This window comes from Mauremys reevesii, linkage group 8 (assembly GCF_016161935.1).
Source record: "Mauremys reevesii isolate NIE-2019 linkage group 8, ASM1616193v1, whole genome shotgun sequence".
NCBI lineage: Eukaryota > Metazoa > Chordata > Testudines > Geoemydidae > Mauremys > Mauremys reevesii.
The window spans coordinates 20,057,501-20,081,429 of record NC_052630.1 but is presented as its reverse complement, the minus strand read 5'-3'; the positions used below and the strand labels follow the sequence as shown (position 1 = coordinate 20,081,429).

Here is a 23,929-nt window from a genome sequence, read left to right as displayed (position 1 = left end):
ATGCTACACTGCCCCCATTGTAGAATGGAGGTCATATAACCCACCTTTGTAAAGTGCTTTGAGATCTCTGTCGGAAAGCTTGCTATGTACATCTATTGTTATGATGAAGACTTCACACCAGCCTCATGCTGGTACATCCTACTTTAAGAGCAATGAATAATCTGGGTTGTACTGCAAGGAGAGAGTTACATGCAGGGCTAGGTCCAGCTTTTTTGCCACCCCAAGCGGTGAAGGGAAAAAAAAGGGGGGGGAGGGGAAACCCGACTGAGCTGCTGCCGAAGTGGAAGAGACTGAGTGAAGGATCCGCCACCGAATTGCCGCCGAAGACTACAGCGTGCCACCCCAATGACGGATGGAGTGCCGCCCCTTTCTATTGGCTACCCCAGGCACCTGCTTCCTTCACTGGTGCCTGGAGTGGTCCTGGTTACACAGCAGTAAAAACATCAGCAAAGAGATCCCACGCACTGAGGCTAGTTCCCAGGGGTGTAGCAAGGGTGCATTGCTCTACAGTGCAGAAGGATCAGAGTCATGGTTTGCCACGCTGCTGAAGGCTGCACAGGCCACTGAAGAGCTCCCTGCAGCCGTACAGTGCCAAGTGCCTCTGATCAGAGGAGATATGCCAGCATGGGTAGCAGATGCATCACGTGCCTTCATCTACTTCACTAAGGGCAGGAGGAAGACACAAACATAAGGTGTGGATTGTTTATTTGTGTAGAAGCGTGTAGTGAATGTTATGAAGATAAAACCACTCAGCCCCAACACTTGCATGTTAGACACATGAAGCTCCCCACCCACTTCCTTAGCAAAGTTTTTGGAGATATGAGGGCAGTTGTGGGGCGATCCTGTAACGTCCTTTACTATAAAGCTGAAAAGGAGATGGGAGAGGAGTGTTGCATTGTGTTGTCACAGACTTGGACACTCCCCAGACTGCTGTATTTGGATCCCAAGCCAACTCTGGATCCTGCACTCTTCTCAGCCTTTTGAGTGAGCAGCATCCAAGGTCTGGCTCTGGCCTCCAAGAGTGCACAATTCCTGGCTGATGATCCTTCATAGAAGTGGGCCCCCACAGTCCAGGTGACCTAGTTCCCAAGACCAGCGCTGAATACCCACCACTCTCCAAACCTCCCAATAGCTTAAGCACATTCCTTCACAGACCTCCACCCTCATGGGAACTCTCTCTAATTTACTCTTTGGTCCTTTGGGGACATGCAACAGTTAAAAGCAAGGCACTCTGAGGCTTTGCAAAGTAACTTCTTAAACACACATTTAATTCCTAGAGATTTACAGATCTATGCAAAATCAACAAAATCTGCATGCAAAATCTCTCCCGCTGTCCTCACTGCTCCAAGAAGCCTTTGGGTTTTGGTCAATCCTTTCAGGGTCCCTGGACACTCCTCTTCTCCTGCACAGTCTTCAGATTGTCTCTGCCTGTCCCACAACAATCTCTCTCTTGCCTGTTCAAGTTCAGTAATCCAGTAGTTCCCCCTTACCTCAGAGAGCATGTGTCTTTTCAACAGCAGCTTCTAACACCTCTCTCTGACTTCTTCTTTTCTGCTGGTGCTGAATTTTCACTGCTCCAACCACCCTCCCTGAAGACAACCTGGAATAACCAGTTCCTTCACCTTGGCCAATCTCTTTAGCATATCCATGGTATTGTCAGGGCAAAAGACATTCCACGTTAACGACTACTTTGATTGTTCTCTAGCTTCTTCCAAACCAGGCATGTAATGTGTATGATTAGGCTTAGTTAGGAATTTTTCCATGAAACTTGGGCGGAAAATGCCAGTTTGTCAAAACTGGACCTTTTCACAGAAAGGTGTCACTTTCAATAAAATTTTGTCGGGAAAATTTCTAAGGTCCAGGATGGCATTTCTGGTCAGAGAGAGGGTGGGGGGGATGCTTAGGACTCTCACCTGAAATGTGACAGACATGGTTCAAGTCCCTGCTCCACATCTGGCAGATGTCTCCCACATCCCAGGGGAGAGACCTGGCCACCAGGCTACTGGCTGGAGTGGGAGGGTCTCTAGCTCCCCTCTTTTTCACAATTTTTTTAAGGGCTTTTTTTTGTTCCACATAGAATAAAAAACAACAAAAATCTCAAAATTTTCACAGAACAGAATTCTTGTTTGGAAGCCAGCCCTATGTGTGACATGATCCCTGTCAGCACATGGCTGATTTGAATACACACTGAGGGTTAGAGTTATACATAGAATTCATAAAATCTGTCAGAACTCATACATTGTACTTAGATCTATTCCCTAAACTGTCACATATGTCTTTGCTATATTTTGGCCTGTTTGAATGTGATAAATTAGATAGAGATACACCCATACACTTAGAGGAATAAAAGCATTCTATAAACACAATCTCAAAGCACTTTACATAGCTAGTTAAGGGACCATTGTGATCATCTAGTCTGACCTCCTGTATAACACACCATTTAACTTCCCCCAAATAATTCCCAGAGCATGTCTCTTTTAGGGCTTGGCTACACTTGAAAGTTGCAGCGCTGGGAGTTACAGCGCTGGTCATGCAGCTGTGTAGGGCCAGCGCTGGAGTGTGGCCACACTGACAGCTACCAGCGCTGCAGTGTGGCCACACTTGCAGCACTTTCCAGCACTGTATTGAGAGGTGCATTGTGGGCAGCTATCCCACAGAGCACCTCGTCCCATTTTGGCGCTGAGTATTGTGGGAAGGGGAAGGAAGTGTGTGGGTCATTCCGCTTCCTGTGCCAACGCCCCGTGGTGCATCGCTTCACATCCCAGCATTCAGTCTTTCCGGCAACGTTTGGCGCCATTGTGAGTGTCTTTCTGTTTTACTCTCTGTGTGTGAATCGCGATTTCTGTGGGAAATGGAGCCCGAGCTGCTGAGGACTGTGCTGATGAGTGTCGCCAGCACAACACGTTTGGCAGTCGAGCTATTCCTTCAGCTCCAAAGTGACAGTGAGGAGTCTGACGATATCGATATCGATTCGCCTGCCGCGTGTGACACTACAGTGCTTGTGGCATTCACAGAAATGCTCAGCACCGTTGAACGCCGCTTTTGGGCTCGGGAAACAAGCACTGAGTGGTAGGATCACATCATCATGGAAGTCTGGGATGACGAGCAGTGGCTGCAGAACTTTCGTATGAGAAAAGCCACTTTCATGGGACTGTGTGCTGAGCTCGCCCCCACTCTGCGGCGCAAGGACACAAGATTGAGAGCTGCCCTGACAGTGGAAAAGCGGGTGGCTATTGCAATCTGGAAGCTGGCAACTCCAGACAGCTACCGGTCGGTCGGGAACCAGTTTGGAGTGGGAAAGTCGACCGTTGGAATCGTGTTGATGCAAGTTTGCAAGGCAATTAATCGCATCCTGCTAAGAAAGACCGTGACTCTGGGGAACGTGCAGGACATTGTGGATGGTTTTGCACAAATGGGTTTCCCTAACTGTGGAGGGGCGATAGATGGGACGCATATTCCTATTCTGGCACCCCCCCACCTAGCAACACAGTATGTTAATCGGAAGGGGTATTTCTCTATGGTTCTCCAGGTGCTTGTGGATCACCGTGGACATTTCATTGACATTTACACAGGCTGGCCTGGAAAGGTGCATGATGCACGCATCTTTCGGAACAGTGGCCTGTTCAGGAAGATGCAGGCAGGGACTTTTTTCCCAGACAGGAAGATCACAGTAGGGGACGTTGAAATGCCCATTGTGATCCTTGGAAACCCCGCTTACCTGTTACTGCCTTGGCTCATGAAACCTTATACAGGGAAGCTTGACAGGAGCAAGGACCGGTTCAACTACAGGCTGAGCCGGTGCCGAATGACTGTGGAGTGTGCTTTTGGCCGTTTAAAGGCCCGCTGAAGATCCTTGTATGGGAAGCTAGACTTGGGGGAAAGCAGCATCCCCGTGGTTATATCTGCTTGCTGTACCCTCCATAATATTTGTGAAGGGAAGGGTGAAACATTCAGACAGGCATGGACCACCGAGGTTCAAGTCCTGGAGGCTGAATATGCACAGCCAGAGAGCAGGGCTAATACAGAGGCCCAGCACAGGGCTTCAAGGATTAGGGATGCCTTGAGGGAAGAATTTGAGGCTGAAAGCCAACAGTAATGCTTGCTGCCTTGCATGGGAGTGAGGTGGAGTTTTTACACTGTTATTCTATTATCCCTAAAATGATTTGCAGTGCCTGTTTCTTTACTGTGCTAAGGTATCTTTCAGTATCTGCTATAATAAAGACTGTTTTCAAAGCCAAGAATTGTTTTATTGAAAAGAAAAAAACTTCCTTGACAGACAGACAGACAGACACACAACATTTCATGAACACAAGAGGGCAGGGGTGTGGGTTGGTGAACTGTACAGTCACAAGTTTGCATATGTCCTGTCTGGAGTGCTGTGCAATGAATCCTGCACTTCAGGGTGCATATACTGCATGGTGATGGGGGTTGAGTGCAGAGGGTAAGGGTTGTAGTTATCAGGGCTGGTTGGTGAACATACAGGTGTTGGAGGCAGCTGGTGGTGGTAAGAACCTGGATGCTGGGGAAGGGGGGTTTGAGCTGACATTGGGGCACAAGGCAAAAAGCTTTGGGACGGGGCGGGTGGGGGAGTAGCACGGTAGTGCTCTGCTTGCATGGCAACGAGTGACTCGATAGAGTCCGCTTGGCGCGACAGGATGCTTAGAAGCTGCTCTGTGCTTTTCCTCTTGGCCACTGCATTTCTCTGGCGGATCCTGCTTTCCCTCTGGCGGATCCTGCTTTCCTTTTCTCTCCACTCCTGCAAGTTTTTACTCTCTCTAGCAGAGTGATCAATAACAGTTTTCAGCATGTCCTCCTTGCTCTTTCGGGGATTTTTTCTCAAATTCTGCAGTCTCTGTGCTGTGGTAGATCTGGTCAGTCCAGCAGTCAAGGTCACTTTAGAAAGGCAGAAATGGCAACATTTAACAGGGTAGCATTGTTTTCATTATCTCATCCAGACAGTAATTCCCACACACTGAAGGAGTTCTTAGTCCTCACTTTAGCATTCTTTTACTACACACATAACACAACAGAAGCCACGAAATGGTGAGTGAGGGGTGCTGCATCGAGGGAGAAGTGGGGCTTGAGTGATAGAGGGGTGCTGGTTGCTTCGGGGAAGTGCACCGAACAGCTGCAGTGATAGAGGGGTTGAGTGAAGATGCAGCTGCAGGGATGATCTTCACTATCTCCCTATCTCTATCACTATCTTCACTAAAGAGTCTCCCAACATTTTTCACAGGAGTTACTCCTGGAAGATATCTCCCTGCTGCAGGTCACTAGGGAAGAGCGGGAGGCTCTTCTACAGCAATGTGGATTCCGCCCTGGACCCTATGCGGGTTGCCTGTGTGCAGCAATGGTCCCCCCACCCCTCGTGGCACAGTTGCGCGGATGCGTTAGCCTGACTGGGACAAGGACCACAGTGGCTCTCCCTATAAACCTGCGCAGGCACATTTTCAGCCAGAGCGTGGGCACTTTTGAGGAGATTACTGCAGCCGATTACCGCGACGTGATAGACCACATCAATGGGCTATTCCACATCTAGGCTGGCATGCATGCAGCCCTAACCCCCCTTCCTCTCCAGAAACATTTCCACCCAGAAAATAAAAGCCGCTTACCAGTAACCCGCTGCTCTGCTTGTCCTTCTGCAACTGCTGGCTGCTGCGATTGGGTACTTTCCTCCTGGCTTGAGAAGAGCTCCTGGCTGCATGCCTCCTGGGACTCTGGGGTGTCTTCCCCCATCCCAGTAGCTTCACTCGCGTTTTCCTCCCCCCCCCCCGCCTCCTCCTGTCCCCCACCCTGCTCAGAAGTGTCCATCGTGGTCCTGGGATTGGCAGTGGGGTCACCCCCAAGTATCGCGTCCATCTCCCTGTAAAAACGGCAGGTCGTGGGGGCAGCTCTGGATCGGCGGTTTCCCTCGCGGGCTTTGTAATAGGCACTCCGCAGCTCTTTTACTTTAACCCTGCATTGCAGCGCGTCCCGATCATGGCCCCTATCCAGCATGGACCTTGATACCTGCTCAAAGGTATCGTAATTCCTACGGCTGGAGCGCAGCTGGGACTGCACAGCTTCCTCCCCCCAAACACTAATGAGGTCCTGCAATTCGCCAGTGCTCCATGCTGGGGCTCGTTTGCCGCGTGGAGGCATGGTCACCTGTAAAGATTAACTGATTGCACTCCACACACACCTGGCTGCAGCAAACAGGAAAGAGATTTTTAAATTTCCCGGGGCATTTAAAGGGCAGGTCACCTGAGGCCAGAGCAGTAGAGCGCAAACTGATGAGCAGAGTGGCTGAACAGGAATTCTGGGATAACTCCTTATTCCCTGGAGGACAATTAAAGCGCTGGTGAGTGTCCAGACCTGATGAGCAGCGCTGGATCACCAGCGCTGCATTCCTTATACCCCAACCCGAACAGGTTTTCAGCCAGCGCTGCAACCAGGGACTTGCAGCGCTGGTTGTGCCCTGCAAGTGTGGACGGGGTGTAATTGCAGTGCTGGAAAGCCTCCACCAGCGCTGCAACTTGTAAGTGTAGCCAAGCCCTTAGAAAAACATCCAATCTCGATTTTAAAATTGTCTGTGACGGAAAATTCTCCAGTGGTTATTTACTCTCACCATTAAAAATGTACATCTTATTTCCCGTCTGAATCTGTCTAGCTTCAATTTCCAGCCATTGGATCAAGTTACACCTTTCGCTGCTAGACTGAAGAGCCTACTATGAAATTTTTGTTTCCCCGTGTAAGTACTTATAGACTAATCGTCACCTTTAATCTTTTCTTTGTTAAATTAAATAGATTGAGGTTCTTGAGTCTATCACAATAAGGCAGGTTTTCTAATCCTTTAATCATTCTCATGGCTCTTCTCTGAGCCCTCTACAATTTATCAACATCCTTCTTGAACTGTGGGCACCTGAACTGGATACAGTATTCCAGCAGCGGTTGCATCAATGCCAAATACAAAGGTAAAATAACCTGTCTAGTTGTACTCAAGATTCCCCCGTGCACACATCCCAGAATTGCATTAGCTCTTTTGGCCACAGCATCACACTGGGAGGTCATGTTCAGCTGATTAGCCACCATGATCCCCAAATCTTTTTCCAGAGTCACTGCTTCCCAGGACAGAGTTGCCCGTTGAATGAATAGCCAAGTTTTATGGATGGGGGAAACTGAGGCACAGAGACCTTAAGGGACTTACCGGAGTTCAGACAGCAGGTCAGTGGCAGAGTCAAGAACAGAACCTAGGTCTCCCAATTTTCAGATTCACATATGGTGCTCTGGAACCAACTGTCTGGGCATTATAACTGCATATTACATTCCCCTATTGTCTAATTATAGTAATCCTACTTACATTCTAGGATTTACACAAACCCAACTCCCATCTCCCTTTGCTGGATTCACACCACATCTGACCTTTGCATAGGTCCTAAATTTGTACTTTCAAGTGCACATTACACTTCATTAGCCTCTTGTATGTGTTTTCCAGAGACACAATGGCATAACAGCAGCAGAGCCTCTGAGCCAAGCCCTGGAAAAGACGGCAACTTTAAATAGCCTCTTTGTCTTGCTTTTCCTTGCTGAACTGTTGTACATATTTAGCATCAAGCTTCAATTTGATCAGAGACCCAGAAATAGAGACAATGAGGGCAGGGATGAATTTCAGCATTGCTTCACTGTAAAGCACCACCCCATTCTGCCCCCACTCTCTCCCACCCCCACTTTTAAGAGTTTGAAAATATCTTTTGTTTAGAAATATTTGGAGGCCAGCTGGCTCAGAGTCAGTAATAGGAAACACCTTTTCACTCTTAAGTGACCACTTCAAACCCAGCCCACGTCATCAGGGAGTGGAATTTGTTGTCCTCTCGCCAACATAAAATGGGTTAACTGGGTGACTAGGAATTGGACTAGGCCCCAAGTCCACATCCGAGAAGCCATCACACTAAGCCCTCTTGTTGGCAGCATCAAACCAAGCTGCTCTCACACCCACAGAGGTGGCCTCTCCAGGGATGAGACACATTGGTAACGAGGAGGCCTCTGGGGGAAAAGCTGGAACTAGTGATGGTAGGAAATGTTAGCATATTATGTGTTTTGTCTCACAAGCCCAATGCCCATTACAAAGTGTGTCAGCTCACAGGGTGGACAGTGTTTGTCCAAGAGTATCCCGAGGCTCAATGTCAGGGCATGACAGGTACTGACCATGCAGCTATAAGTAACTCTTTAGCATGGGATATTCCAAAGCGTATGCAGCAGGTCCCATATGGAAACAATGCAGCTGGAGCATCTAGGGGTTCAGAAAACTTAGTCCATACACACTTAAAAACCTGCTATCCCACATCTATTTGGAAAGGATACAAAATGTAGGCAATTCACCTCATTAAACGCATGCAGTATTCCTCTCCACCCAATATTCTTCAAACATGCTGTTCAATCATCTCTAAAAAAGTGCCCAGTGTTACCATTTAAATTATAGTCCCCCAATACTTTTAAGTAGAATGGAAGTTTATAGATTGATCTATTGTACTTCCATGGATGAAGGAGCCTTTTAAGAAACAAACAGTATATATACACACCATAAAATGAGTGATTGGGCTCAAAGCAGGGTTGGGTTATTCATGCTTTACATGAATAGAGCTGATCTATTTTTATCTCTATTGACATTGTCCCCTCGAGTCTAATGTGGGCAGGTTAGCTCCAAACTGAGCTGGTGTTGATCCACACAAGACCAACAAAGCATGACATGCACTGTGTGTGGGAACTGATTGTTGTATAGAACGTTTTGGCATCGGGGTTGGCTGGCTTGAAACAAGACATACGGCATTAAGGACACAACATGGATGAATAACCCCACTCAGCACCCCTGGCTGAATGCATCAGGAGTTGCAGGTTACCAGCCAAAATTATTTTTAAACACCATGAAACAGTCAGTTATTATTGCACCAGCCACCATCTGGACAGATCACCTAGGTGAGGACAGGGCAGAATCTGAGCCTGTTGTCCCTTCTCTCTGGGCAGCAAAGAGAGTCAAAGCGATAGGGCAGCAAAAATCAGCCAGACTAACAGCCAAGGTTCCGCTTCACTGGCAGAATCCCATTGTCAGTGCAAAACCTGGCCAGCTGTTTTGCTGGGGTTTGGTACCACCTAAGCCCCAGAATCCGTTTCCACCTTTGAGATTACTCTGTCCTGCACAGCCTAAGTGGAACATTAACCTTTTGGTAGTGTGAGCCTCCTGTTTCCACAGCACCAGGGCCCTGAAGGAGACTCCACAATCACTGCTAGTCCATTCATGGATTTATTCTCCCAAGAACTGGCTAGAGGGCAGAAAGCGATTCTGCCTGGAAGGAAACATTTGATGGAATTCCAACTCCGCAAACGAGAGCTGGGCCCAAGGCAACCCTCCCAGCCATGTGACTCCAAAAACATTAGAAGGGCTTCATCTCTAACTGCCCACCCCGCTAGGCTCCTCGGCATTCTCCCGACACACTTCCATGGCAGGACAGTCCAACACGTCCTCATCCACACAGCTAGATGAGCTCCAAGCAGCTGCTAGTCTTGGTTGAGCAGGGGTTGGCCAGGCTCTCAGGAATCAAATTGTGCCTCCCACCCAAGTGTAACCCTTCTGCCGGACCGAAACGATAGCAGCAAGGGCCGGGTTCAATACATAGGGGTCCCTTCCCCTCAACATAATGCAAAACCAGCTCGAGCCCCGACCCAGTGACCTGGGAAAATCTTACACACACCCCTGGGCGCCTCGAGGAGGCAATACTTCCCCTCTCGCAAGCACAGAGTCTTGGTGTAGCAGAAAAGGTTTAATTACATGATAAACAACAAGCATTAAATTGGGAAAATACCTCAGCTAGAGTTCATAGGTCAAACCATGAGCAAAGACCCACCCCAGCAAATTGGGCCGTGTCCTTCTCTCTGGGCCCTTGAGTCCAGCAACCCCCAAATCACCCACAGTCCCAAAAGTCCCACAATCCCAAGTCTCTGTCCCGGGTCAGTGCAGCCCCAGAGTTCAAGAGTCTCTCTGCAGAGGTCCCCTCCCCAGCCTGGGTAGAAAGGGGCACCTTACGTGGTTTTGGGGCCAACTGCCCTGCCTCTTTGTGAGGTTCTGCTTCCACTAGTCATCCCCGCAAACAGCTCAGCTCCGCTTGCTCTGTGGACTGCTCCGCTCTGCCAGCTGCTCTGGTCCACCAGCTGTCCTGTGATCCACTCCAGCCATCCTCGCAAGCTGCTTGGCTCCACTCACCCAGTGGCTGCACCAACTGCTCCAATCCGCTCTGCCAGCTGCTCTGCTCCGCAGTATTGCTTCAGGCTCTCCCACTCATTAGCACAGTACTCAGTGCTCTCAGCTCAGCAAGTCCAGCTCTTCAGTGATTTCAGCTCTTAGTGATTCCAGCTCTTAGTAGGGGAGCCCCAGTGTCAGTGAGTTCAGCTCAGTAACCTGTATCTAGAGTCTTAAGGGAATCAAAAATTAACTCTGACATTCCACAGTGGAGAGAGGCATAGGTGGAACTGGTGCTTCTGGCTCACACAAGGAGCCTACACCACCAAGTACAGATATCTGTCCCCAGCCTCTCTCTCCTGACTGGGTTTTGGAACCCATGTCCCTTGTCTAGCAAGTGCTATTTAGTTGATAATGAAACCCTCTATCATAAGACAGTTTAGTAGTTCCTCATTTACTTAATTGGGGTGACAACATTTTATTGCTCCTGCCCCAATAACAACGAAATTGGGGCTCCCATAGCTGTGAAAATAACCATCCCAGGCTGCTGTGCAGTATGCTAAGTCGGGTGGGAGTGCCAATGCAAATAACTGAAATGCTAATGCGAATACTTGAAACTTCTTTCTGCACTCCCCATAATCTACCACCAGATGTCAGGGTAGAGCTCATCCTGACTGCTTACACAAGAACAAGCCAGAGGAACGTGTCACCGTCTTGCCCATTGTTGTTTAAAGTGACAGCCACACCGTGAGAGGCCCCAACACAAGGCTTGGAGCCACAGGGCAATAAGCACCCCCAGGCTGGGAGGTCAGTGGGTTACAGTGACAGGAAGGAGGCTCAGGTCTGAGACCTGCCCCTGTGCTCATAGCAGGCCGACCGTTCCTGGGGGCAGGACGAGAGATGGCTTTTGAGGAACTTGGTGGTGACTCTCACGGCAATAAGAAAAACAAAGCTCAACACTGCTTAGCGCCCAGGGCCTTATAGAACTCCACAGTGGTTAGACGCTTTGACAGCAGGGACAGGACTCTGTTAACAGAGACCACCAGCCACCAGTGCTTTCGGAGCAGCAGGATCTGAATTCTGTGTGGCAGTATTCCTAGCAACCACCGCATGCAGCAATGGCACCCAAAATGGTCGCTGGTGGGTTTCCTATCCACTGCCAAAGTGACTTTAGGTTCCAATACCTACTCCCATCTCCCTCCTCACTTTCTTCCCAGAAAGAGCAACAGTTTACACAGGCCTGTCAGTACAGGATTGCCCCTCCCTCCATTGATCAGGTGTCACCCTTGGCGGCAGGCTTGATGGCTTCCCAAGTCTGGCTCCATTCCTCATTTCCCGTGCTATAAGGGAGACAGCACCAGCAAGGGCAAATATTCCACAGTCCCCAGTGTTTTTGCCAGCCAGCATTTTCAGCAGCCTAGTAAGTAGGGTAACTTGATTTAAGTGACCCAACAGCCAGCATTACATTCCAGCTCAAGCTGAGCCCTTGCAGAGCAGTAATAGTGAGTGAATGAAAGGTTAACAAATAAGAATCATACAGAAATATCTTTTGTCCCACTCCTTTGCTACCCAGAATAAACGGGGCTGGGCCAAGATATAGCTCCCACTGTGTCTACATGCTCTGGGGGCAAAGCACACCACACCTTCTACAACGGATAGAAGGAAGAGGCTGCTGTTATGATACTTTGTGCTTTTCCAAGCTAGGCTGCAGAAAAGTCATGGAGTGTCCCAAACTGTCCAGAAAAGCAAACACCCAGTGGAATTCAGTTTGAGATGATTCAAAGTTACCCAGCTTTCAGTGCCAGACCTGAGATCTAACTGACATGTACTTGCCAGTCTGCCCAATCCAGAGGCTTGAGATGGAACTGCAGGAAGCAGGCCAGTCAGTGTCAGAGCAGAGTCAGCATGAAGGTCGCCTTCTGCAGTACCTTTGGTGCCCCATAGCTCAGCCCAGTGTCTTTGGAGTTGGTATTCTTGGGGCTGCAAGATCACGTCAGCACCATTTGGCACACACTGTGGAGTGTCTTTTAAATCATTTTACACCTACTGAGAGGCAGCCTGGTCTAGTGGAACCTACATGGGACTGAGAGCCAGGAACCCCCGCAGAGCTAGCCCTGGCTCTGCCCCTGACTTGCTGTGTGACTAAGTTACTTGCGTCTGAATTTTTAGAAGCTTGAACGTTCACAAATAGTCTCTGGGTCCAAGCGAGAGCTGGGCACAAAGCTGGGTGCTCGGCTGATCCAAAGTTGCTCAAGCACCCAATGACAGGGTAGGGGACTGGCTCCCAAGCAGTGTTCACACACGCAAACAGGGGCTGCTCTGGGTGCTCAGAAACCAGTCACATTAGAGGCAGGACAAGCCAGCAGATGCCATTTAAGAAGGTGCTCACTCTGCAGTGCTTCACTGGCAGCATGTGCACCTCAATGACAGACACACACAACGTAAGGACCCCACACACACTGGGGAAAGAGGATTTATTAGGGGTCTGTAGGGTTAGTAAATGGAAGGGGGAAAGAGACAAAATTGGCATAGGGGACTGAGGAAAGATTGGGTGGACACATACCAGGGTTTGCGGAGTCAGAGAGGATCACCCAGGGGTTGAAGGACAGCATCAGAAAGAGGCTGCACAGTTCAGTCAAAATGCAACAGTGAGCTGGACAAAGATGGCTACAGGAGCCATAGGTTCTCGGAAAGGAGAAATTGATTTAAAGGACATGTGTGAAACAGAAGCAGCCTCGCTCCTCCTGTCTAGAGCTCATATGGGGTTCAATGCAGGAACATCCAGCCCCTCTTACTCACGCAAAACTTCCGCTGCATAAGACGAACAGAATTTGACTCAGAATATGAAGTAATTCAGAAATGTCCTGACACAAAAGCGTTCTTGACATTCAGCAGGATTTTTGTCCACAGCTCCTCACAAAGCAGGTGAGATGCTGGGTTAGTTCAGTTGCTTTGAAGGAAAGATTTGGAATGAAAAGTGGAAATTAACCCTTCAACGATCTCCTGAGGTCCCTTCCAACCCTAATAATCTAATCTAAGACTTGGAGGCCTCCTGCAAATTCTGCTCAGGAAATTAAAGCAGACACTGGGACTCCCATCAGAGTCAGATGGCACCACAGACAAGCACCCAGCTCTCACTCTGACCTTCTTTGTCCTGTCAGTCAGCATCCTGCACCAGAACTTCACTCCTACTCCACCCAATGGCACAAGTCAAACAACAGCCTGTCTGCTGCTGAGGTGCCAAGAAGGAGCAATTAAATATCAGTCTGAGCTGTCCAGGAACAGGTAACCAAATGGTGTGTTTGTATTAGTTGCACAGCTCAACAGTGTCAGGCCATCAACTTCCCTCACTAGCCTTCACTATATCCAGCCCACCCACACACACAGCAAATGGACAAGGGATGAGAATCCCACTTTAGTGCTAGACCATGACCCGTCCTTAGTGGCTGCTTTTTACTATATCCCACTCAGATACAAGGCACAATTTGATATTAGAGAATTTTCTGCTGGGTAGTTATTTGCCTTAGGTTTGATTATGCTCATTTCCTTAAGCACTGGGTTTACAGCATCTTTTTCCTGGCCTTCACTGTTCTCTGTATCTTTACAGTTAGGCCTGAGCAGAATTGAATTTCTAACTGCAGGCTGCTCTCTAGTGGTGAATGTTCACTCCTGCAGGCTAGGGGGAAAAAGTGTCTACACTGTAAATCAGGCCTCCCCATTCACTCCAATAAAAAGCTCTGGAAAGTAGAAGTGTGGTGATTGCCCCAAAGTTACAGTTATGGGAATGAAGCTGAAGGATGTAGGCAGCGCCAGAGAGAGAGAGAGGATTTCTGTAGAATGGTTAAGGAGGAATAGGTTAGAATCAGAGAAATGTAGGGCCACGAGGGACCTTGAAGGATGATAAATTCTAGCCTTCTGCATTGAGGTAGGACCAAGTAAATCATCCTTGACAAGTGTTTGTCCAACCTAGTCTTAAAAGCCTCCAATCATGGGGATTCCACAACCTCCTTGAGAAGCCTATTCCAGAGTTTAACTACTCTTATCGTTAAAAAGATTCTCCTAATATTTAACCCGAATCTCCCTTGCTGAAAAATAAGCCTATTACTTCTTGTCCTGCCTTCAGTGGCTATGGAGATCAATTGATCACCGTCCTCTTCATAACAGCCCTTAACTTATTTGAAGACTGTTATTGGGTCCCTTCTCAGTCTTCTTTTCTCAAGACTAATATACCCAGTTTTGTTTTGTTTCTTAACTTTTCCTTATAAATCGGGTTTTCTAAACCTTTTATCAATTTTATTGCTCTCCTCTGGACTCTCTCCAATTTGTCCACATCTTTCCAAAAGTGTGATGCCCAGAATTGAACACAGTACTCCAGCTGAGGCATTAATTAATTAATCCATTATAACACCCAGATTCTTTTCTGCAGTATTACCAGTTATTCCCCATTTTGTAGTTGTGCATTTGACTTTTCTTTCCTAAGCATAGTACTTTGCACTTGCCTTTATTGAATTTCATCTTGTTGATTTCATACCAATGCTGCAATTTGTCAAGGTTTTGAATTCCAATCCTGCCCTCTAAAGTGCTTGCAACCCTCCCAGCTTGGTGTCATCCTCACATTGTATAACCATACTCTCCACTCCATTATCCAAGTCAATATTTTCATTAAATAACTAGTACCAGACCTAAGACTGATCCCCATTGAACCTGACTAAATACACCATTTCAGTCTGCCAGCAAACCATTGATAATTACTCTCTGACTACAGTCTTTCAACCAGATGTGCACACATCTTATAGTAATTTCAACTAGACTGCATTTCTCTAGTTTGCTTATAAGAATGTCGTATGGGACTGTGTCAAAAGCTGTTACTAAAACCAAGATACATCATGTCTACCGCTTCCCCTATCAACTAGGCCAGTAACCCTGTCAAAGAAGAAAAATAGATTGCTTTGGCATGATTTGTTCTTGACAAATCCATGCTGGCTATTCCTTATAATCGTATTATCTTCTGGGTGCTTACAAATTGATTGTTTAATAATTTGATACAGTATCTTTTCAGGTATTGATGATAGGCTGACTGGTCCATAATTCCCAGGTGCTCATAGTAACTACCTTTAAAAACGAGAACAATGTTTGTCCTTCTCCAGTCCTCTGGGACCTCGAAGATAATTGCTAATGGTTCTGAGATTGCTTCAGCTAATCCCTTAAGTACCCCCCAGGGTTTCTCAAATGTCCACCAGGGCCTTTCCTTGCGGCCACAGCCATCAGGGCTGTGATGGGGGGGGGGGGCGGGAGAGGGAAGGAGAGGGGGTGTTACATGCAAAGCAATGGCAACCAGCAGCAGTTGGACCCTGCCCCCCTCCAGAGAGAAAACCTCTGGAGGTGCAGGCAGCTGGTGAATTCCCCACTTTCCCAGGAGTAGGGGAGGCAGGCTTCAGCCACAGGGCTTTGGGCTCCGTCCACGTGGTGGCAGGCTCAGGTTCCAGCCCCAGGCTCACCACCCCCGCCATCATCCGTGGGCCCCGCTCCCCGCCCACCTCCCCATTCAGGACTTAAACTTGTTCCAAGGCTGGCCCGGGCTGAATAAGTCTGCTGTGAAAAGTGATATGAACAAACATACAAATATCACTTTTCACAGCAGAAGACTTACCAGCTAGCAAGTCTTAGAAGAAGAAAAAAAGCGCAACCAAAAAAGCAAAAGAAACAACAAAAAGACAAGAACATGCAAAGCACCTTATTTGTGTTTCTATTCTGTTTAGGTCCAGTAAAGAACAGAGACAACTGTAAATTATTTTTATTACTGAGTCTGGAAAAAAAAAACCCTACATAAATAATTTACAATGATTGGACATCTATATGTGCATATTTATTTGTTTTTCCTAAAGGTAATTGAGTATTTTAGGAAAAATTGTCAGCACAGCCACCAGCAAGAGTTGGTGGTCACACTGAGGCCATCGAAAACTTGTGATAACCCCTGCCCTAGAGTGACTTTCAGGAGGCCTTGCAGACTTGAATACATCTAAATATTCTTCAATCGATTCTCTCTCTATTTTGGTTTGTGTCCCCCTTGCTGTTAATATTACTTATGTTGAGTATCTGGTCACCATTAACCTTTTTAATAAAGACTGGAGAAAAATAGGCATTTGATACCTCAGACTTCTTGATGTCATCAGTTATAAGCTCTCCTGGCCCACTAAGTAGAAGGCCTACACGTTCCTTCATCTTTCTCTTGCTTCTCATATATTTATAGAACCTCTTCTTATTGCCTTTTATGTCCCTTGCTAGCTGTAACTCATTGTGTATCTTAGCCTCTCTGATTTTGTCCCTATTCTTTTGCACATCTCCTTGGCAATTCATCAACATTTCCACTTTTTGTAGGATTCCTTTTTGATTTTCATGTCATTAAAGAGCTCCTGATGGAGCCGAATTGTCCTGTCACTATTCTTTCTATCTTTCCTTCACATCCGGATAGTTTTCTGTTGTGCCTTTGATGCTGAATAATGGGAGAAGATGAAGGCTAGAGAAATTAGGCTGAACAACAGGAAAGTTTCCTACCATGCAACCATATAAGACTGTGGAAGAGTCACTCATGGGAAGCGTTGGGAGCCTCAGCTCCTGAAGCCATTTGGAAGTGACTGAGGGTACGTCTACACTACGGGACTATTCCGAATTTGCATAAACCGGTTTTGTAAAACAGATTTTATAAAATCGAGTGTGCGTGGCCACACTAAACACATTAAATCGGTGGTGTCACCACACGGTCCGAGGCTAGCGATTTCTGAGCATTGCACTGTGGGTAGCTATAGCTATCTTATCCCATAGTCATTCTCCTCCCCGCTCCCTTCTTTTTGAATTGAGAAATTGATTTGTTCAGTGGTTCTGGGTAAATGTCGCAAGTGTCCCTTCCGCTGGGAAAAGCCTGGCAGACAAGCATTTCTTTTTTTTTTTGCCTTTTTTTTGCTGGATTGCCATGGCATGGGCATCATGGGCAATCATGGTGCCTGTGTAGCCGTGTGTGACTTAGATGCTAGATGATGCAGATGAGCACAGAGAGCAGCACACAGCAGCAGCAGCAGCAGCATGCACATGAGCATGGTTATCAGCCATATTCATTACCATACCATAAATACCATAAATTGTATTAAGATGATTGTGATGACCAGTCCTTTTGCACTGTTCATGTTTGTTGTGTAGCCTGTTGCCTGCTGGCAGGCTGCTCTTAAGGGGAAAATTGGGAATGACTCCCCTGAGTCAATATCTCTCCTTTTATCCCTAAAAAGAAAATAGAATTGCCTGAAATATAGAATAATATAGGCAAGTCCTAGAAGTCCCTCCTCCTGCCTAGAGAATGGGCAGGCAAGACTAGGAGAACCACTGTATCAGAGAAGAAGAGAGCACAGCTGCAGTGTGTAGAGATCCTGCAGACTTTAAATTATGTTCTATTCATTCACAGGCTGTCCTGCAAAACCCCCCCCCTTCTTCCGATTCTCTTCCTGCCTTCCTGGGGCTACCCCCCCACATGTCCCCCCCTTGTGTGTGAAAGTAATAAGAAATGTGAATAAGACAAGAATGAGAGATTTTTGTTAGTGATATGAGAGTGGGATAGCTGTCAGCAGGGAGTCAGTGGAGGACAGGTAGGGAGTGTGTAGGAGGGAGGGAGCCCAGGAGCCCAGCATTTCAGGGTTCTTTGAATGGGCTTTTTGGGCTGGGTGGGGGGCTGATGGAGCTCTGCCCCCTGTGGAGATGAGCCATATGGTTATCAGCCATATGATGGTTATCAGCCATTGCAAAATTACCAGGCCCTTTGATCGACCTAACAGCATGGTGGTTATGTCTCCTTGCTTGCTCTTTTGCTTTGCCTGCCCCATTGAGATGATGATGACAGTCGTACCAGTGCACAGCCACCATCAGCCACCACATCATGTTGCCATTCAGGAGCATGTGCAGCAGGTGCTTCATCATCAGTGCAGCAGAGCATTCAGTAAAGATAGGTGAGAGGATTAGAAGATGTTTCAGTTCTGGGTGAGGTGGGTGCTTTCACTTTTCCTTTGGGGCCGGTAGCCCTGGTGCACCCTGACACTGACCCTGACCTACCTAGACACAAACATTTGAGCCAAGAAGCAAATGGACTGCAGGAGCTGTGAGAGCAGAGTCAGGATGCGTCCAGAGCGTCAGTCCATGAGCCCATTTGATTCTTTCCGTTTTCCGTGCAGCACGCAGCGCTGCTCTGTCTGGAATCTTTTTGGATTTTGTTTTTTTTTTTTTTGATTTGAATTTGATTTTTTTGCGCGCTGACGGATTTGATTTATGCCAGAGCGCGCCATCCACATCGATCCCATACGCATCCTCTTTTTTTATTTTTTTTTTTTTATTTTGCTTTTATTATTTTGATTTTTAACTTCTGATCGCAAAGGAAATATTCAAAAGCTCAGGGCTTTTCCTGTCTACCTGGCTCCAGCTCGCTGCTCTTGATTGCTGTCACTGCAGCAGTGCCTCAGACTGTGATATCTGTGCCTGGCAGCGCCGGCCATGCCAATCCCACAATCCGATCTAATCCGATATATTAATACCGATACTAGCGTTACTCCTATTAGTACAGAGAATGTATTAACGCCCGAAATGTTAAAAAAATATAATAGTGTGTAAAGTTTAGTGGAGCGTTAAAAGGATGGTTATCCTAGTGTGGACTTTGTTCGAACATAGTGCTATAGACCGGGCCGACTGCCTGGGGCTGCTGGTGGTCTAATCCTCTCTTAGCCAGGACTTGGAGAAAAGCTCAGCTAAGGCCTTTCTGCAAATTCTACCTGGTAAGATTCTGTGACTGGGAGGAAATGGGCCAGCTCTTCAGTGCTAGCTTTACCCCCTTCCGTGACGTGGGGCTTTAAGGCGGTGGTAAAGGGGAGATAGAGGGAGGTGGGACACCAAAAGAGCTGTCTCTGTGGGTGGGGAGTGGAGGTGGGGACAAGCCACAGGAAAGCGTCCCCCAGGCTGCCTCTACCACACATCCAGGCACTTTCATTGCTGAAGAACATTATGGAAAGAATGCTGCACTGCTAACAGTCTCGTAACAATAGACCAGGCACTGGGGGGAACAGTCCTGCCCCAACACAGGGGCCTGTGAATAAACACAAGACTAGGGAGCAGACCGAGCTGCACAGACTGGATCCAGATCTAACTTCCCTAGACTGAGAGTTTTTGGACCTGTGGGTTGAATCTGGGACCATCCCCATTTTACACAAATAGCCCCTGGAGTTCTTCTGAACATAGCCTACTGTAATATACCAGCTGGGTGCAGTGCATAACAATGAATGTGCTCTGTCCCACCAGTGGCCAGGCCCAAGGGGAGCGTAAGGGTTCCACTTGTATCACCCTATCAAGAAGAAAGTGGCAGAAGCTTGTGTTGTTGGAGGGAAGAACTAGGGTTCCAATCCCAGCTCCTGGGTGTGTTTACATTATGTCCAGTTCCGTCTGAAACCAGAAAATTCAGAGGAGCCCAGCAAACGCTACCCAAACTTGTTTTGAGTTTCATAAGTGGCTTGGGATCAGTTTGAGCTTTGGCCACAAGTTCCCATCAGTTCTCATTTTACCCAAACCATTTTACTTAAGCTTACAGCTCAGAGTGACTGGCAGCTGTAACAACACCACACTTGCTATTATAAAAGAAATTATATATTTTCTCTCATATCCTGGAAGGAGATTAGCCCTTACAGTGAGGATTACCATACATAGAAGAGCTGAGAAAGTCAAAACCATAAGCCTTCAAAACATTGACATTTTTCATTTCAAAACAAAGAAAAACTCAGCAGGCAATTTCACCAGGTAAGGCTTTCTAAATGGAAAGAGATAAAAACAACAGCTAATATTATCCCCCTGACAACTGGCTGGACAGGCCGATGCCATGGGCTGCCAGGCCAGGCCAGGCCAATAAAAAGAAACCATATGACAAAAACCACCTGTAACTTCACTTTGAAATAAAAGGCAAAGTTGTCATAAATCAAAAAGTATAAAAGTCTTCAAAGCCAGCCAAGTGTCAGGGGACAATAAATGGATTTGTTTAGTATATCTGTGTTTAGCATTAAAAAAAAAAAAGGCAGGCAAAAAGTCTTATTTCCAACTACAGTAAAGTTCAGCCAAAAATATATAGTGCTTAACAAAAGAGAGAGAGATCATAACACTCACAGAAGCATGTCTGAGAAAACACAGAGGCTGGTTTAGAACCCAAACCTGCAAACACTAACTAGTCTCACTGAAGTCAATGGAACTGTAGCGAGCACTGTGGCCCCTGTGAGTGTTTATAAGATCTGGTTCTGAGTTTGGACAATCCACAAACTCTCTTCTTCAGTCTTAGAATTTACACACACTGACTATAAAGAAGAACTAAAGCAGAGACTGGCATGATCTATTGGCCAGAGCACAGGACTGGAAGCCAGGAACTCCTGGGAGCATGCACCCACGCAGTGGCAAAGCACATGCTCCAAACTGTGCACACTCAGAACGAGAGCCCAGGATCATCCCAAAGGTGTGTGCAGCAAACACGTCAAGCACAGAAAGAAAGATGTGGGGCTAGTCACGTGTGACAAGGCTAAAATAGAACCTACTATAAAGGAATACAGTACAGCAACCTCTCCTAGCATGAGGATGCTAAACAGCTACCCAGGCATGAATGCTTTGGTAAACAAGACCCCATGAACTATGCAGCACATTAGACCTATGTTATACAGCAGCATCTCAGGAATTACATGGCAGGGATCCTGCAAATCATCACTGCCACTCAAGTCCAGCCCGAGCCTTACAATGCTCCTTATTTCCTAGTTAAGGCCATTTATCTCACGCTGTCCTGACTTGAAATTTTCAGCAGGTTGCAGATTATTGTGCTGACAAGGCATAACTGCCCCAAAAAAGGAAAAGTGGTGGTTTGAGCACTGGAGTAGGGGACAAGTGAAATTTTTGTCACTCAGAAAGGTGTGGTGGCTTGCTTGGGTTAGTGAAACTCAGGATGCAGCTGAGGCTTTTTGGGGAAGGGATTCATTTCTTCTTTCCGCTCCCCTTACTGGGTAAGGCAGAGGAGATTTTACATTTGAGGGGAGAAGGAGATTTGAATTCCTTGTTCCCCAACTTTTTACAGCTCTCTGCATCCTATCTCAATACCTGCTACCACATCCAACAATGACAAATGTGTACATTAACCTCTCTCTGCCAAAATGACCAGGAATGAAGTAGTTAACATTGACATCTAAATTATCAGAGTTTGGCATCAGCGTTAATACTCCATAAAGATGAACAGGGCAGGTCACACCTCTCTGAGCTTTTTTTTAGTCTGTCTAAAGACTTGACAGCATCAGTTAATGTTTTGAATAATATTTTCACAACCAGAAGGGCTAGACACTTGGATTTTTAACTGAAAACTGAGATTATGAAGCACAGTTATGCATTAATTGTAAAATAACCTTCAATTACACATATGCTCCTAATAGTAACTAATCAGCCCAAAGCAAGTACACTGCTAGCAGCAGCCCACAGGAGAAAAAACACATGAGCCCACTGAAAAAAACAAAAACAAAGCCAGCATTTGTCCAGACAGTTAGCTGGTTAGCAACTTGATTAGCATTTAATCCTCAAACTGCCAGCAACACCCTGTGTGGGTCCCCTCCCTTTGATTATATAAAACATACAACCATATGCTCAACACAGTTTGGGATAGCAATAACCAGTCCAAAAAAGGGATCCAAGCCACATGCTCTTTGTACCTTCCCTCCCCCTTTTTTGGGGGCGGCCAGGGGGGTTACATTTGCAGCCTCCAAACTACTTCTCTCATGGAGTGAGTACAACTTACTGCAGCTTCAGGCTGAGCAGACAATCTCCTGCTATACTGCACACTTCTTGAGGGAGGGGGCAGAGATGACCAGGCTGCCTCTTTTCCTGCGATCAAGCCCCTTTTTCTGTTACAGTAGCTGGCACTCAGCACTAGCAGTGTGCTGCCTAATGTGGGGAGGGAGAGCAGACCAGCCCACTATTTCTGCCTTTTATCTGGGAAGTGAACAATACAGCTTCTCTCTTGAATGGTTTACACCACATTCCTCATTACAAGATCCAAATGCCCTTTTCTCCCCCTCATGCACAATCCTGCATGGAAGGTCACACCATGGAGTCTTACAGTTCAGGATCAGAAACTGCCGTTACACATGTTGCCCATTCATAGGAGAATCTCATGCATTTTATTTACATCACGTTGTTGTCATATTTCTGATAGAAAAAGAACAGTTATAATTTTTTTCTGGGAGAGAGAGGGGGAAGATATCAGGAGAGGGGAGTTGGTAACTGGGCATTATTTAAAAATTCACCTAAATTAGATGTTAAACATGTGTCTCAGTTTAGCATTGGGCACAAGGTGGGTGAGGTAATATCTTTTATTGGGCCAACTTTTGTTGGCAAGAAGTTGGTCAATAAAAGATATTACCTCACCCACCCCGTGTCTCTAATATCCTGGGACCAACATAGCTACAGCAACACTGCATATAACTCTGTTATTCTAAATGCACTAGGAGCATACACAAGGCCTGAGGCCCAGGATGGGTTAATAAAAGACAAGTACTGCCTTGTTGAAACTTAACACTCATTATTATGTGTGTTAATTTGCATCACCTAAAACTGGGCTGTATTACCACACAGGATTTTTCATGTTATGATGCACTAGTATTTTATAGTGGTTGGCTGAGCTCAGTTACCAGCATCCTTTAAAACCAGCCAATCAGATTTCTCTCTATTGGACTTATCAGAACCATGGAAACAAGGGGGATGCAAAAAGGAAGCAGGCAGGATAATAAAAGCACCAAGAGATTGCCTGGCATCCAATGACAAGGACACTGTTGACTGATTTGTCTTCTTAGATTATGCTTTACCATTCTGAGTGAGCTTGGATTGGCAGAGAGCTTTTGAATTTCAGAGGGTGGAACTGGCAAAACTCTAGTTTCCTGGGCAATAACTGCAGAGCACAATGCACACAACTCCATGAAGATAGATCAGGAACTCAAGCCACGTGACCCCTCACTGCCTGCCCAAATAAAGTTTGACAGGTGCATGACACCTGAGAGTCTAGCTACTTTAGGATACCAGACTTTTAAAACGTGTTTTGAGCTCCCTATATAGCTTATTTAATTTTTAAAATAAAACATTCATCCAAATAAAATCAGAAGCATTCCTACCCATTCCATATTTACTACTATACCTAGAAAACCTCCCCTTAAACCTGACAGGAAAGTCTGGAATTTTGTAATTAATGAGGCGGGTATCAGGTCTCATAACTGGCCTTTCAGTGGTGAATTACTGAGTGTCAATCAACAAACATCCTTTGGAAAACACTGCAACATTTTTTAAAAATCTAAGAAATATACATGGGAAGAGCGATCTGAATTTGTTGTTCTTTCCTTTCACTCTGCCGGAGGGTAGGCCAACTATATTTCTATGTCCCAGATTTCCACGTTCAAATGCAACAGGTATTTGTTCAATTTCACTAATAAAAGAGGCTGGACAAAAGCAGGGACACCCTGACACCGAGGATGGGATGCACGCGTTCTCCAAACACACACACCGCATTGCAAAGCCCACGGCCCCCACTCACTAGCCAGGGCACACGAAACCCACGGTCACCCGGGGCCCAGCACCGACACCCCGGCACGGCTCGCCCTGGGGCTGCCCGCAGAGCCAGCACGGGGCACTCGG

General features: G+C 46.8%; 1 protein-coding gene across 9 annotated transcripts in view; it reads right to left on the bottom strand.

The window, feature by feature from the left end:
• The window catches only part of NEURL1B (neuralized E3 ubiquitin protein ligase 1B), a 260,932-nt gene that overhangs the window by 195,734 nt on the left and 41,269 nt on the right, over nucleotides 1-23,929 (bottom strand). The gene's annotated exons all lie outside the window — the stretch shown is intronic.